This window comes from Mchenga conophoros, linkage group LG20, assembly GCF_057382185.1.
Source record: "Mchenga conophoros isolate Kocher_MC1m ecotype Shallow Benthic linkage group LG20, M_conophoros_male_GT1.1, whole genome shotgun sequence".
Classification (NCBI taxonomy): Eukaryota; Metazoa; Chordata; class Actinopteri; order Cichliformes; family Cichlidae; genus Mchenga; species Mchenga conophoros.
Window position 1 is genome coordinate 14,264,054 of NC_140545.1, and position 14,105 is coordinate 14,278,158.

The window sequence follows — 14,105 nt, forward strand, 5'->3', positions numbered from 1 at the left end:
TGTTTTCATTTAAACTCTGTTGTTTTCATTCTAATTCTGTTGTTTTCATTCAAATTCCATTGTTTTGATTCAAATTCTATTCTGTTCATTCTAATTCCATTGTGTTTATTCAAACTCTGTTCTGTACATTCTAATTCCATTGTTTTGATTCAAACTCTGTTCTGTACATTCTAATTCCACTGTTTTCATTCAAACTCTGTTCTGTACATTTAAATTCTGTTGTTTTCATTCAAATTCCATTGTTTTCATTCAAACTCTGTTCTGTTCATTCTAATTCCTTTGTTTTCATTCAAATTCTATTCATTTCGTTCTAATTCCGTTCTTTTTATTGAAATTCCGTTGTTTTCATTCAAATGCTTTTATATGTAGTTCTTTACTCCAGGACACCGTCCAGCTGCTGGGAGCAACTCCTGAAGCAGTCAATGGCATCTGCTGCAGCAAAGCTTGCATCTTGGTGGTGTTTATACTCAAAATCAGTATATAATCAGTCTCTGAAAGCTCTTGTGGTTGTTAGTCAGTCCTACCTTTTCTGTTTCAATGTACATGTGAGAAGGAAATTGCATAAAAAGGTAGATGTGACTTTATAATCTGTAATATCTCAGGTATGAACCAAACCTGGTGGCTGTTGGAGGCAAAAGAGCCAATGAGTAGAGAGGTGGTACCCCAAAGTTTAAAGCCAACTACAACTAATATTAATTTATTTTACGTGCATTTTCTCGAATATTGACTTGCTTGAATATTTGAATTTTAACATTTAAAACTAGTGATCAATATCACTAAGATTGTATGGATTAACTTTTTTTCTTAGGTGGACCAGCACAAAAGTTAGGTGCACCCAAATTTTTCATCGCATCGCTGAACCGCACTGTTTTACATGTTTCACTTTATTTTAATTGCTGTTCATACAGATAATATTGATTTGTAAATGATTAACTAACAAGCTTGTCAACACAAAGTTCTTTATTTGGAGCACAATTCTACAGGAAAGATAAGTTACTGAAAAAGTGCTTGTGCTTAAAGTGCTTTGGCAATATTGTAGACAATGTTAAACTTGATCATCATCTCGGCCTCCTCTGACGATCTGTTTGCTGCTGGCTGCCGCTGAAAGGCAGTGGGGAGAGGGGACACTTGGGCAGGGCATTTATCACGACATATAATGTGTTTTCTATATACACTGGTGCTTTTTAAGCATTCAGAGGTTGATGGCCCTGTGTCAGAGCACTGGCTATGCATTTCACAGAGATCAGACGTAACGGAAAAGTTATCGTTTGCTTTGGAGGGGAGCACATCCTTAACAGTCCATTCCAAGTCATGATGAGTGATCTGCATTTGATCCGACATGCCTATGTCCTTTGTTGACAACTAGAATTTCATGAATAAAACTGAGTTTTCAGTCTCAGTCAAAACAATCGCAAACAGGCAGAGTACAGTTGTCAAGAATGACCCTCGAGTTAGAGAAGCAGTAGTGTCTTATGATGAGTCTTGAGCTGCGTCAAGTCAACGACATGAAGCACTTATGGGTGAGATAACTTGAGTTGATAGGACGTGGGCAAGACCCAAGATAAGCTTTTCTCAAATTCTACATAAGCAATTTAAGTGAGTGCTAATAAGAGTGACAGATGCCACCGGTTGAAGTAAATGCATAAGCAGTCCCAGATGCCAAAGCTCTGATTTAATGTCTTTGTTAAAGCCAATAAAGTCACATATGTTGTGTTGCTGTGAAAGTAGGAAACTGCCCATGCTGTCCACAAACAGCTTTTTTTTTCCTGCTGTAAAGGTGGACATGGGAGCTTATATGAGAATGACTCTTGGAGGAATCACATTGTTTGTCACAGCTGTACTGGCTTCATTTTTAATTGTTTTTATTTTTCAACCTCAGTATGTATTTAAGCCCTGTGTTTTTCCCTGCCAGTTGTTGCGTCCTCCACATTTGTTGTGTGTGTATTCCTCGTCGTCTATCTCCAGGTTAAGTCAAGCCCTGCTATGCATCTTCAGTCTAGTTAGTTTGTGTTTTGTTTATGTATTCCCAGTTTTGTCGCAACAGCAAGTAAAGCCGCCATTTAAGTTAATGTTTTGTCTCACTTGTGTGGCTGCACTTGGGTCCAACCACACAACTCATCGTGACAAATGCTGGATGACATGCTCCATGTCATCCATGATTAGCTGGAGTAGGTGAGGCATGCTGATGCAGGGGGCATCCAGACACAGCGATATCAGTTCTAGCCACCTCAGCTGGATGCAGTCTGTGAAAATTCTCTCCCTATGTGACAATTGGGCTTTTTGGTGAGCAGCTTCAGTTTCATAAAGAGCCGAGCACCATCTTTCATCCACCTGGAAGAGGTCCCTCCAAGCCGATATCCTCTGTAACGCCACCTTTTGCAGAGAGAGAGTCCTTCCAGTACCGGTAGTTCCAAAATTTGGGTGTTACACAGCTCTTATAGCAAGAGGAATATAAAATATAGAAGGAAGACACAAAGTAAGCAACTGAAATTCACATGTAAAGATGAAAGTGTACAGAGATATGTACACAAGTGGTGAATGATCCTGGTGAAATATACAGTGCAAACAAGCTGCAAGTGAGCAGCAGCAATTAAAAACATTTGATATTTCAATTAAACAGATGATGAGTCAGATAACCATGTTAAACTGGATTATAGAGTCTGACAGCTGCTGGTAAGAATGACCTTTGGTAGCGCTCCTTCCTACACTGTGGGTGTAAAAGTCTTCTGCTGAACGAGCTGCTCAGTGCTCGTACAGTCTCATGCAGGGGGTGGGAGGGGCTGTCCATGATGGATGTTAGCTTACCAGGGATGTCGAACTCCAGGCCTCAAGGGCCGGTGTCCTGCAGGTTTTAGATCTCACCCTGGATCAACACACCTGAATCAAATGATTAGTTCATTACCAGGCCTCTGGAGAACTTCAGATCACAGCATAAAAGACAGCAGACGCCACCACAGTGTCGTAGAACGTCCTTAGAATAGTCCTGTTCACACCAAAGGATCTCACCTATCTATTCTTTCACTGAGCATATAACTGCATCATGAGTGTCAATGATGAACTCTGCAGGCTGAAAAGTCCTGGCCTGGTCAGCCTCGGCCCACTCACACGGCTCACATCACCAATCCCTGACTGCTTGATCATAACAGCAACTGGGCTGCTGGGAACATGATGACCGTTCTTCTTGATGTTAACAAGGTGCTCACCAATCTCCTTGGAAACAAAGGAAATTCCTAAGACAGACAGACAAAACAGATGAGGGTTAACGCTTATTCTTGTGTGTGCATGCAGCCTGTCTCAGTTGCTCCTGCTTCTTTCTCCACGCTTTAACTTTATTACTTTCCCCCTCTGTCTTTTACTCAGGGATTAATAAAGTATTTGGATTCTGATGAGTCTCATTGTTTGGCAAACTTCTCACTTATCAGATGGACGCTACGCAGAATCATCAGCAGGCAGGGCTCCTCTTGCACCGAGGGTGCTGTAAGAGAGGCTGTCCCCTGGTGATTCCTAGGGCACACTAATGATGAATGGGGTGAAGCAGTGGGTTTCGGGCAGAATGTTTCCAGGCATGTAGTCTTGGAAGATCTCCAGATGGATCGTGGATAAGGCCAGGGCCATAAGCACCGTTCGTAATCCACGTAGAACTGCAAGGGACTTCCTGTTGACAGAGAGAAAAAGAGTGGTTAGTGACTTCCTTCCAAACTATTTTCTCTATGCACTTTAGAGCCCACACATTTCTCCTAAACATATGAGGGTAAAAGGGTAGGATTGTATTGATGTCTGCGGTATGTAGATATGTGCATTCTGTGTATAATTTTTAACTGTTAACTGTATTGCTTTGGTGTGATTACAGACTGAGATTGATTTGGAATAATTGCGGACATCTTTTCACTCTTCATCAACAATTATTTTACCTAATTCCTTTTCCTTATGTGCCTTTAAGACTGTAACATGAATGTGCGAGATATAAAGCCTTATAAAATATCTTCACAGGTACCTCTTTATCTGTTCAAACTAATAATTTCTCAACAGGAGAACTTTCATGGTTCTCACTGAAATTAGTACTGTGCAAGATATAATGCCTTATCTGTAAATAACAGAAGAAGTCATGTTTGGGGAGAGAATATTTCTCCACCATTTGGTCAAATGGCATAACCACATTGTCGGAGAATAAGTCCCTCAGCCTATGAACCCCCTTGTCCCTCCATTGCTTAAAACCTGTATCGAACATCCCAGGTTGAAAGTCAAGGTTATTCACAATTGGGGTGAACATAGATGTGAACTTTGATCTTCCCTCAAGTTGACATACTGATCGCCAGGCCTTAAGTGTATTAAGTATGACTTTGTTTTATCACTATTCGATCTGATATCTTTAAAGTTCTTAAAGAACAGTAAGTCCCTTGGTGGATACTTTGAAAGGGAAGTTTCAAATCACATAAAGCAATTATTAATTATTATTAATTATATATATTTGATATATTCTAATATTTGGTTAGGTGCTTCATGTCGTTGACTTTCTATTTTCTCGGGTCACCAGCTTGCTGCAACCTGCTTTCACCGTGGACGCAGCTTAAGACTCATCATAAGACACTACTGCTTCTCTAACTCGAGGGTCATTCTTGATAACTGTACTCTGCCTGTTTGCGATTGTTTTGACTGAGACTGAAAACTCAGTTTTATTCATGAAATTCTAGTTGTCAACAAAGGACATAGGTATGTCGGATTAAATGCAGATCACTCACCATGACTTGGAATGGACTGTTAGGGATGTGCTCCCCTCCAAAGCGGACACAGATCACATACGCGCCAGGCTGTGGTGGTGTGTAAAAGATGTCGAATGTGCCGTCGTCATTTTCAACCATGTGACCTCATGTGGCCTTGCCTTGTCCGGCAACCTTGGCGTCCACCGTGATAACTGTCGGTTTACCAATGTGGATAACTGGGCCAACACCGGCACCTTAAGATAAAAAAAATTATAATAAAATTAACCCTTTCATGCATGAATTATGACAACCTCAATCCAGATTTGGATCTTAAGTATTTTTATTCATCTTTAGGCATGAAAAGATAAATAAAAATACCTAAGAAAAAAATTGTGATTGAGGTTGTCACAATTCATGCATGAAATGGTAAATGGCCTGTATTTATATAGCACTTTACTAGTCCCTAAGGACCCCAAAGCGCTTTACATATCCAGTCATCCACCCATTCACACACACATTCACACACAAGGGTTAAATAACAATAATTACAATGAAACATGTCATACGTCTATAGTAACATTAGACGACCAGTGGGAGGCAAGGTATGGAGTGACACATCAGTGTCCAATGTAGTGGTTTATGTGCAAGTACACCAGCAACACTGACACAAATACAAGAAAACAACCTTTGAATAGCTGTGTGAAAGGGTTAATTTATTCTTATTTTTAAAGTCATTTGTTACAAAGACACAAACACACTGCTTTTCACATTCTACAACCATCAGACCAGGTTAAAGAATGAAAATCTAGTCGTGTTATTACCATCTCTTATATATTTTTTACCAATAGACTATGTGTACCTTAGCATATGCGACTTCTGGTGGGGAAACTCCTGTAAGGCGCTTCGTTTTCGGTGTGATATTCGCACCTTGTTTATGGTCATTATTTCCAAAAAAAAAAAAAAAAAAGTCAACCAAATGGATGACTCAAGCGGCGATTTACATTTCTCAAGAGGTCTTGAGCATTTACCGAATACATCTGTAGATGGCGTTCATCGACTTGTCGATACTTTTCCCCCTGGCCTCAGAGCAAAATAGAGAATATTTCTCAGTATTTGTATATAGTGTTCTCTCCTTTATCGCGGGTGTTATGTTCTAAAAATAACCAGCAATGAGTGAAATCCGCAAAATAGCCAACTTTATTTTTTTTACAATTATTTTATATGTTTTAAGGCTGTAAAACCCCTCACTACACACTTTATACACTTTTCTCAGACAGGCATCGACATTGTCCCACTTTTCTCTCTCGTTTAAACACTCTCAAAGTTCAAGAAAAAAAAATCCAGTATTATAGAATGAAACCGAAGATCAATACCAGTTTTCAGTCAGCTGCCTATGACGGTGCAAAACGTTTCGCCGACATTGTTTTTTGTTGGGGAGAAAACTTACAAACATACAGTACAGCACTTCAGAGTCACACTGCTAGCGATTGATGAAGCGATTCTGTACTGTACAGGAGAGACAGCACGGAGGAGATCGACAATGGTCTACAGCTGATCAGGACGCAGAACAAAAAAAAACAAGCATGCAAACTCGCGAAACAGCGAGGCTGCTTAAGGTGAACCATAGCGAGGGACCACTGTAATTGTGAAGATAAGTCACAACATACCCTTCGTAAATATTATATAGAGACATCTGGGAAACATCTGGCTTTGACTATTCTCTCTACACCCACGACTGCAGTTAAACCCACAACAACACTCTCATCATCAAGTTTGCTGATGACAACACGGTAGTCGGACTCATCTCAAAGGGAGATGAGGCAGACTACAGAGAGGAAGTCCTGAAGCTGGCAGCATGGTGTTCAGAAAACAACCTGGCACTGAACACTAAGAAAACCAAAGAGCTCATTGTTGACTTCAGGAGACACAGCACTGACTTGGCCCCCCTTTACATCAACGGGGAGTGTGTGGAGAGGGTCCACACCTTCCGGTTCCTTGGTGTCCTCATCTCTGCTGACATCTCCTGGACAGACAACATCTCAGCGGTCATCAAGAAGGCCCAACAGCGGCTGCACTTCCTGAGAGTCCTCAGGAAGTACAAGCTGAACTCCAACCTGCTGCTGACCTTCTACCGCTTGTCCATTGAGAGCCTGCCAACCTACTGCATCACGGCATGGTACGGCAGCTGCACCAAGGCAGATAGAGTGAGGCTTCAGAGTGTGGTCAAGACAGCACAAAAGATCATCATCATTCCTCCTGCTGCCTCAGCAGAGCAGCAAACATTATCAAGGACAGCTCCCACCCTGGTTTCAACATGTTCGGCCTGCTTCCCTCAGGGAAACGCTACAGGTGCATCAGCACAAAAACCCACAGACTCAAAAACAGTTTCTTCCCCAAAGCCATAACCACCCTGACCTCACACATGCACCGATAACGCAGCCCCCCCCCCCCCCCCCAATTTTTTTCTTCCCACTTCCTCTATGGACCACCACAGTGCAATACCAATTCTATGTGCAATAACTCAACTGTATATACACAACACTATTTATTACATATTACTTTTTTTTTTAAACCGGCTTGTATATTTGTACATATATATATATATATATATATATATATATATATATATATATATAAATAACAGCTGGATAGCGTAGTTCGATTCCTGCCTGGGGCGTCTGTATCCAGTAAGGGTCCTAAGGCTAGACCCCCTATGCTAAGCAAGCCTACCGCAGACATGAGCGAGACAAATAAATATGAAGGCATGCCGGCTCGGACGTCGCCCGGATCAACAAGGTCCGCGTCAGGTGTTGAGGAACCAGGGCACCCTGACGAAAAGTGGGCTACTGGAACAAGAAGGCATCGGTGGGCAAGAGACGAAAACAGGGCGTTGTTGGAATGCTACTACGCAAGTAACCCCGGCGGAAGGGGCTACATGAATAGGATGAGGGACCTGGACCTATGGATTCTTCGATACCCAACATCCACAATGACGGCGAAACAACTAGTAGCTCAGTGTTCCAACATTCGAAAGAAGGGACTGCTCTCACAGCTAGAGATTGACGAGATACAACACAAATGCTACGGCAAGGAGGAGTCAGGACGCCAGGTCAGGGGGGCGACATCATCACCCCCACCCGAGATTGGGTACATAGCCCCAAGTGAGATAGGAGAAGGATCGTTGAGTGCGAGAGGAACTGACCTGAAAAATAGGATCATGGCCAAGCTTGAAACCTGAATCCCCCGTAGCCGGTTACCAAGATTACGTGAAGTACCCTCAGAAGGTCTGCTAGATGATGTTAATGCAGCACTACGGGCAATACCTACAACCACGATTACCGACACTAACAAGCTGATCTGCAATACGGCAGCAGTGATCAGTGAGATGCTTGGCTACAAGTTGAACAGCGACAAGGGGCAGTACCCTCCATGGAGAAGGAGGCTAGAGGGCAAGATCAAAGTAGCACGGAGGGAGGTTAGCCAACTAACGGAGTTGCAGAAAGGTGCGACAAATAAGGAGCCTAAGAAATACAGCAAGCTGTCCATACCTGAGGCCTTGGAAACTGCCAAGCAAAGACTCACAGCCTTGGCCAGCCGCTTGAGGAGGTACACCAGAGAGATAGAAGGCAGGAGAATAAACCAGCTGTTCTCCACAGAACCAGCAAAGGTGTACTCTCAGTGGCAAGGGAACAATAAGAGAACAGCACCACCAAGGCTGGAGACGGAGCAATACTGGAAGAGCATATGGGAGAAGGATGCAACCCATAACGGCAATGCTCAGTGGCTAGAGGATCTGAGGGCAGACCACAGCGACCTCCCTGAACAGGGTCCAGTAACCATCACAGTGGCAGATATCCAAGAAAGGGTCTCCAGTATGAAGAGTTGGACAGCACCAGGGCCCGACATGGTTCACGCCTACTGGCTGAAGAAGCTGACTGCACTCCACGAGCGTCTGGCAGCACAAATGAACCAGCTGCTAGTTAACGAGAGACACCTGGAATGGCTAACTGAAGGCCGGACGGTCCTGATCCCCAAGGACCCCAAGAAGGGACCGGTCCCCTCCAACTACCGACCAATAACCTGCCTCAGTACTACATGGAAGCTCCTGTCAGGCATCATATCGGCTAAGATGAACAGGCACATGGGTCAATACATGAGCGGGACACAGAAAGGAATTGGCAAGAATACCAGAGGCGCAAAACACCAGCTACTGGTAGACAGAACAATCAGCCGAGACTGCAAGACCAGACTGACCAACCTGTGCACTGCCTGGATTGATTACAAGAAGGCCTATGACTCAATGCCCCACAGCTGGATACTGGAATGCCTAGAATTGTACAAGATCAATGGGACCCTAAGAGCCTTCATCAGGAACTCAATGGGGATGTGGCGTACAACACTAGAGGCCAACTCCAAGCCCATAGCACAAGTCACCATCAAGTGCGGGGATTCTACCAAGGAGATGCTCTGTCCCCACTGCTGTTCTGCATAGGCCTGAACCCCCTCAGTGAGATCATTAACAAGACTGGCTACGGATACCGACTACGGAACGGAGCAGTTGTCAGCCACCTCCTGTACATGGATGACATCAAGCTGTATGCCAAGAGTGAACGAGACATCGATTCACTGATCCACACTACCAGGCTATACAGCAATGACATTGGAATGTCGTTCGGACTGGAGAAGTGTAGTCGGATGGTATCAAAGAGAGGGAAGGTAGTCAGAACTGAGGGGATTGAACTACCAGAAGGCAACATTGCAGACATAGAGGACAGTTACAAGTACCTGGGGATCCCGCAGGCAAATGGGAACCATGAAGAGGCCGCTAGAAAGGCTGCAACCACCAAGTACCTGCAGAGGGTCAGGCAAGTCCTGAGGAGTCAGCTGAATGGTAAGAACAAGATCCGGGCCATCAACACGTACGCCCTGCCCGTGATCAGGTACCCTGCTGGGGTAATAGGCTGGCCAAAGGAGGAGATAGAAGCCACTGACATAAAGACAAGAAAGCTCCTTACCATGCATGGAGGGTTTCACCCCAAGTCCAGCACCCTGAGGCTGTACGCTAAGCGGAAGGAAGGGGGCCGGGGACTGGTGAGTGTCAGCACCACAGTCCAGGATGAGACAAGGAACATCCAAGAATACATTGGGAAGATGGCCCCAACTGACCGAGTGCTCAGTGAATACCTCAGGCAGCAGAAACCCAAGAAAGAGGAGGGAAACGAGGAACCATCATGGAAGGACAGGCCCCTGCACGGTATGTACCACCGGCAGATAGAGGAGGTGGCTGATATCCAGAAATCCTACCAGTGGCTGGATAAAGCTGGACTGAAAGACAGCACAGAGGCACTAATCATGGCAGCACAAGAACAAGCTCTGAGTACAAGATCCATAGAGGCTGGGGTCTATCACACCAGGCAAGACCCCAGGTGCAGGCTGTGTAAAGATGCCCCAGAGACAATCCAGCACATAACAGCAGGGTGCAAGATGCTAGTAGGCAAGGCATACATGGAACGCCATAACCAAGTGGCCGGCATAGTGTACAGGAACATCTGTGCCGAGTATAACCTGGAAGTCCCGAGGTCAAAATGGGAGATGCCCCCAAGGGTGGTGGAGAATGACCGAGCTAAGATCCTGTGGGACTTCCAGATACAGACGGACAAAATGGTGGTGGCTAACCAACCGGACATAGTGGTGGTAGACAAACAGAAGAAGACGGCCGTAGTGATCGATGTAGCGGTTCCGAATGACAGCAATATCAGGAAGAAGGAACACGAGAAGCTGGAGAAATACCAAGGGCTCAGAGAAGAGCTCGAGAGGATGTGGAGGGTGAAGGTAATGGTGGTCCCCGTGGTAATCGGAGCACTAGGTGCGGTGACTCCCAAGCTAGGCGAGTGGCTCCAGCAGATCCCGGGAATAACATCGGAGATCTCTGTCCAGAAGAGCGCAGTCCTGGGAACAGCTAAGATACTGCGCAGGACCCTCAAGCTCCCAGGCCTCTGGTAGAGGACCCGAGCTTGAAGGATAAACCGCCCGCAGGGGCGTGCTGGGTGTTTTATATCTTTTTCCCTATGTTAATACTGCCCACATGTATATAGCGCTGCAGAACTGTACCCCCCCAGCATGTTTACACTGAGTAGGAGATGCTCTGTATCTCATTGTACAACTGTATAGTGACAATAAAGGCATTCTATTCTATTCTATTCTATTCTATTCTATTCTATTCTATTCTATTCCATTGTTCACCTGTAGTTTGAATACTGGACATTTCCCTCTTTAAATCATAAGAACTGTCACTATACAGAGATGTGCTTCTGAATGTGGACGATGTGTCTTCTGATTTTGTAATGCAATTTTGCTTGTGTTGAGTGATGTAAACAACCAATCGATCTACATGCTTCAAACGTCAAAATGTAACATTTGATTTTTTATGACACAGCAATGGCGACTGTTCCCACCTCCTGCTCTTTTTAACTTAATGCGATCTCTCCGTTTTTGTATTTTGGACATGATTTTGGAGTCCACCTTCGCAGTAGCGATTGACCGCAAAATAAAGCTACCAGAAATGTACAACCCTACATCCGGTCTTAAAACAAGAAATTAGCATTTTCTCGTGCACAGGGTCTATAACCGTTACATTTTCCACGTATAAACAGGAAGCTAGATTAGCCAAAGTGCCATTTCACCACGCTTTCCTACCTACTCTGTCAGTCCATTAGTTTGTGCAATATAAAATGGAAATGGAGACACAGTTATGAGAGAGGAAGCAGTGTGAGGATTGGATTGGGCAGGGGGTGTAACTGAGGAGCACAGTGTGAGGAATACCACATACCAATGCACAGAAAAATGATGAGATATGAGCAGCAGGTATACTGAGAGGGGATCTGTATAACCTAACTTTTTTCAAAACTCGTCATCCTTACAGAACACCTACATAATCATCTCTGGAGAGCAAAAGTTCGGTGTCCCCTTAGTAGATTTGGTTGGGGAGGAAGACTTGTAATTAGGGATGCACCGATACCGGTATCGGGTATCAGCCTCGATACCACATTTTCTAAAGTACTAGTACTCGTTAAAAGTCCCCCGATACCGAGGACCGATACCACGGTCTGAGACCTGTCTATGTTTGAGCGGCATATAAGGGGTTAATCACAGGCGCCGAGTGCCCGCCCCGGCTGCTGCTCAGAGCGGGGAGAAAGCGAGGCGAGACATATCAGCTGTGTGGAACTATTTCAAAGTGAACGAAGACGCGAAAACATAGGCGGACTGCAAATTGTGCTCAGCGAAATTGTCCAGAGGAGGCTCTAAAGGTAGCGCATTTAACACAAGCAATTTACGCTTATTAGCACAGAGGAGCATAGCTGATGCTATAGCAGTGGGACGGAAAATAGTTGGGCATTTTAAACATTCCGCCTTAGCCTACTCCCGCCTCGAGGACATTCAGGGACAGCTCAACCAGCCAATAAAGAGACTGCAGCAGGACGTACAGACGCGCTGGAACAGCACGTATTACATGCTCCAGTCCCTCATTGAGCAAAAGCGAGTGCACGAACTCCCTGACTATCTCACCGCTCACCAATGGGCTCTTATGGAGACGACTGTTGCTATCCTCGCCCCCTTTGAGGAACTAACTAAAAAAAGTGAGCAGCTACGGCGCACTAGTCTCTGATGTCATCCCAGCTGTGACTGTGCTAGTGAGACTTCTAAACAGAAACAGAGGAACAAATTTAAAATTAAATTTTGGTTTTTTTATAATTATTTATTCTGTAATATGTTGCATACAACATGCTTTTCATTTTAAATAAATGTTCTTAATTCCAAACTAGTCCCTTGTTTGTTTGTTTTTTGTTAAATTATAGGACTAAAGCTGTTACCTGCAAATTTAAATCATGTTTTTATTAAGTACTCAGTATTGGTATCAACGAGTACTGAAATGCAAGTACTCGTACTCGTACTCGTTTCCAAAAAAGTGGTATCGGTGCATCCCTACTTGTAATCATTGCCATTGTCAAACAAGTAATTAACCAAAGAGAATACCTCAGTTCATTGTATGTATGAAACTGAACAACAGCTCAAGAGGTCCGCAAGGTAATTTCATATCACTAACCCAGCCACTTATACTGGCTGAGAAACACCTACTCGTGTTCTAAAGAGACATATTTATAGGTATTTACCCATTTGTAAATCTGTTTAACATTTTCTGAAATATATTACATCCTGTAAGAGCAACTATGGATTTCTGCACTCTGAGTGAAAACCAGCACAAAACACCTTTTTATCTCTCCTGGTTGCAAGAACTTTAATAGCAATAGAAAGCAACATTTGGAAAAAAAGGGGGCATATATTGTTTATAAGAATCAGACGTGAATGTTGAAAATCTAGGTGCATTTAGTATCAGTATTAAACACAATATGTTCTACTAATTATTCCTACTGAAATGAGAAGCTGATCAGCAGTACAACTGACTTTGACAAATTAGTAGAAAACCACAAAAAGTAAAGAAAACAACAGCAACAACAACAAAACCTCTATAACTGCTATGACTGCAGAAGCCCATTTGTCCAGTACATACCTGTGAAAGTACACTTGCTGGCATCTCTGCTAAACAGAAGCCTGGTTCAGTAGGGTAAATAAGGGATCTCGTCTCCTCCGTACTTAATGAGAATGGTGTATCTGTCAGTCATGTCTGGCACATAACGCACCAGGTAGGTCCCATCATGGTTGTAATGGATATTTGCCTTCTTGGGCTCAGGCAAGACATGAGGGAATAATAGAAGAAATATTTAAGCCCCCCCCCCCCCTTTTTTTTTAACAGCAGCAGATGGAGTACATTTCAACACTATACACTTAAGACTAGGGATGGGTATCGTTTAGGTTTTATCCGATACCGGTGCCAAATCGGTACTTTTGAAACGGTGCCGGTGCTTAAACGGTGCTCGAACCGGTGCTTAAAGAATGGAGAACACAAACTTTGTCCAAAAACCTCTCATGTTCAGCTGTTTTTTTTTTTTTTGTAAAAAGATAACAATGTTAGCCTTTTCTGCAGCTATGGGGCATATATGGTATCACTCTTGGCTGGAAGCAGTGCTTAAACAATGGAAAAAAAACACAAACTTTGTCCAAAAACCTCTCATGTTCAGCTGTTTCCCACTTTTTCTTTGGTCATTTTAGCCTTTTTGTCCAGGGTGAAGGGAGTATCTGCCATCAAACAAGAGGACAGCCGCATGTAGCTATGATGATTTTTGCTAGTTCACCTTACATGCATTAATGTAATAACGTGGTTAGCCTACTCAACGTAAATTACACTCGAACAACATTAAGCGACTCACGCAGAGAAGAACGGCTTCTGCTGCCATCATCATCCTCATCATTTCTGCTACACTGGCAGGGCTAGGGGCCAGGACTCTA

General features: G+C 43.8%; 1 long non-coding RNA gene across 1 annotated transcript; it reads right to left on the reverse strand.

The window, feature by feature from the left end:
- Window positions 1-2,673: 2,673 nt before the first annotated feature.
- LOC146550505 (uncharacterized) lies at window positions 2,674-4,980 on the reverse strand. The gene is made up of 3 exons (XR_014890213.1): window positions 4,740-4,980; window positions 3,416-3,655; window positions 2,674-3,230 (listed from the first exon to the last, which is right to left on the reverse strand). It is a non-coding gene; the product is annotated as an uncharacterized LOC146550505 (long non-coding RNA).
- Window positions 4,981-14,105: the final 9,125 nt, after the last annotated feature.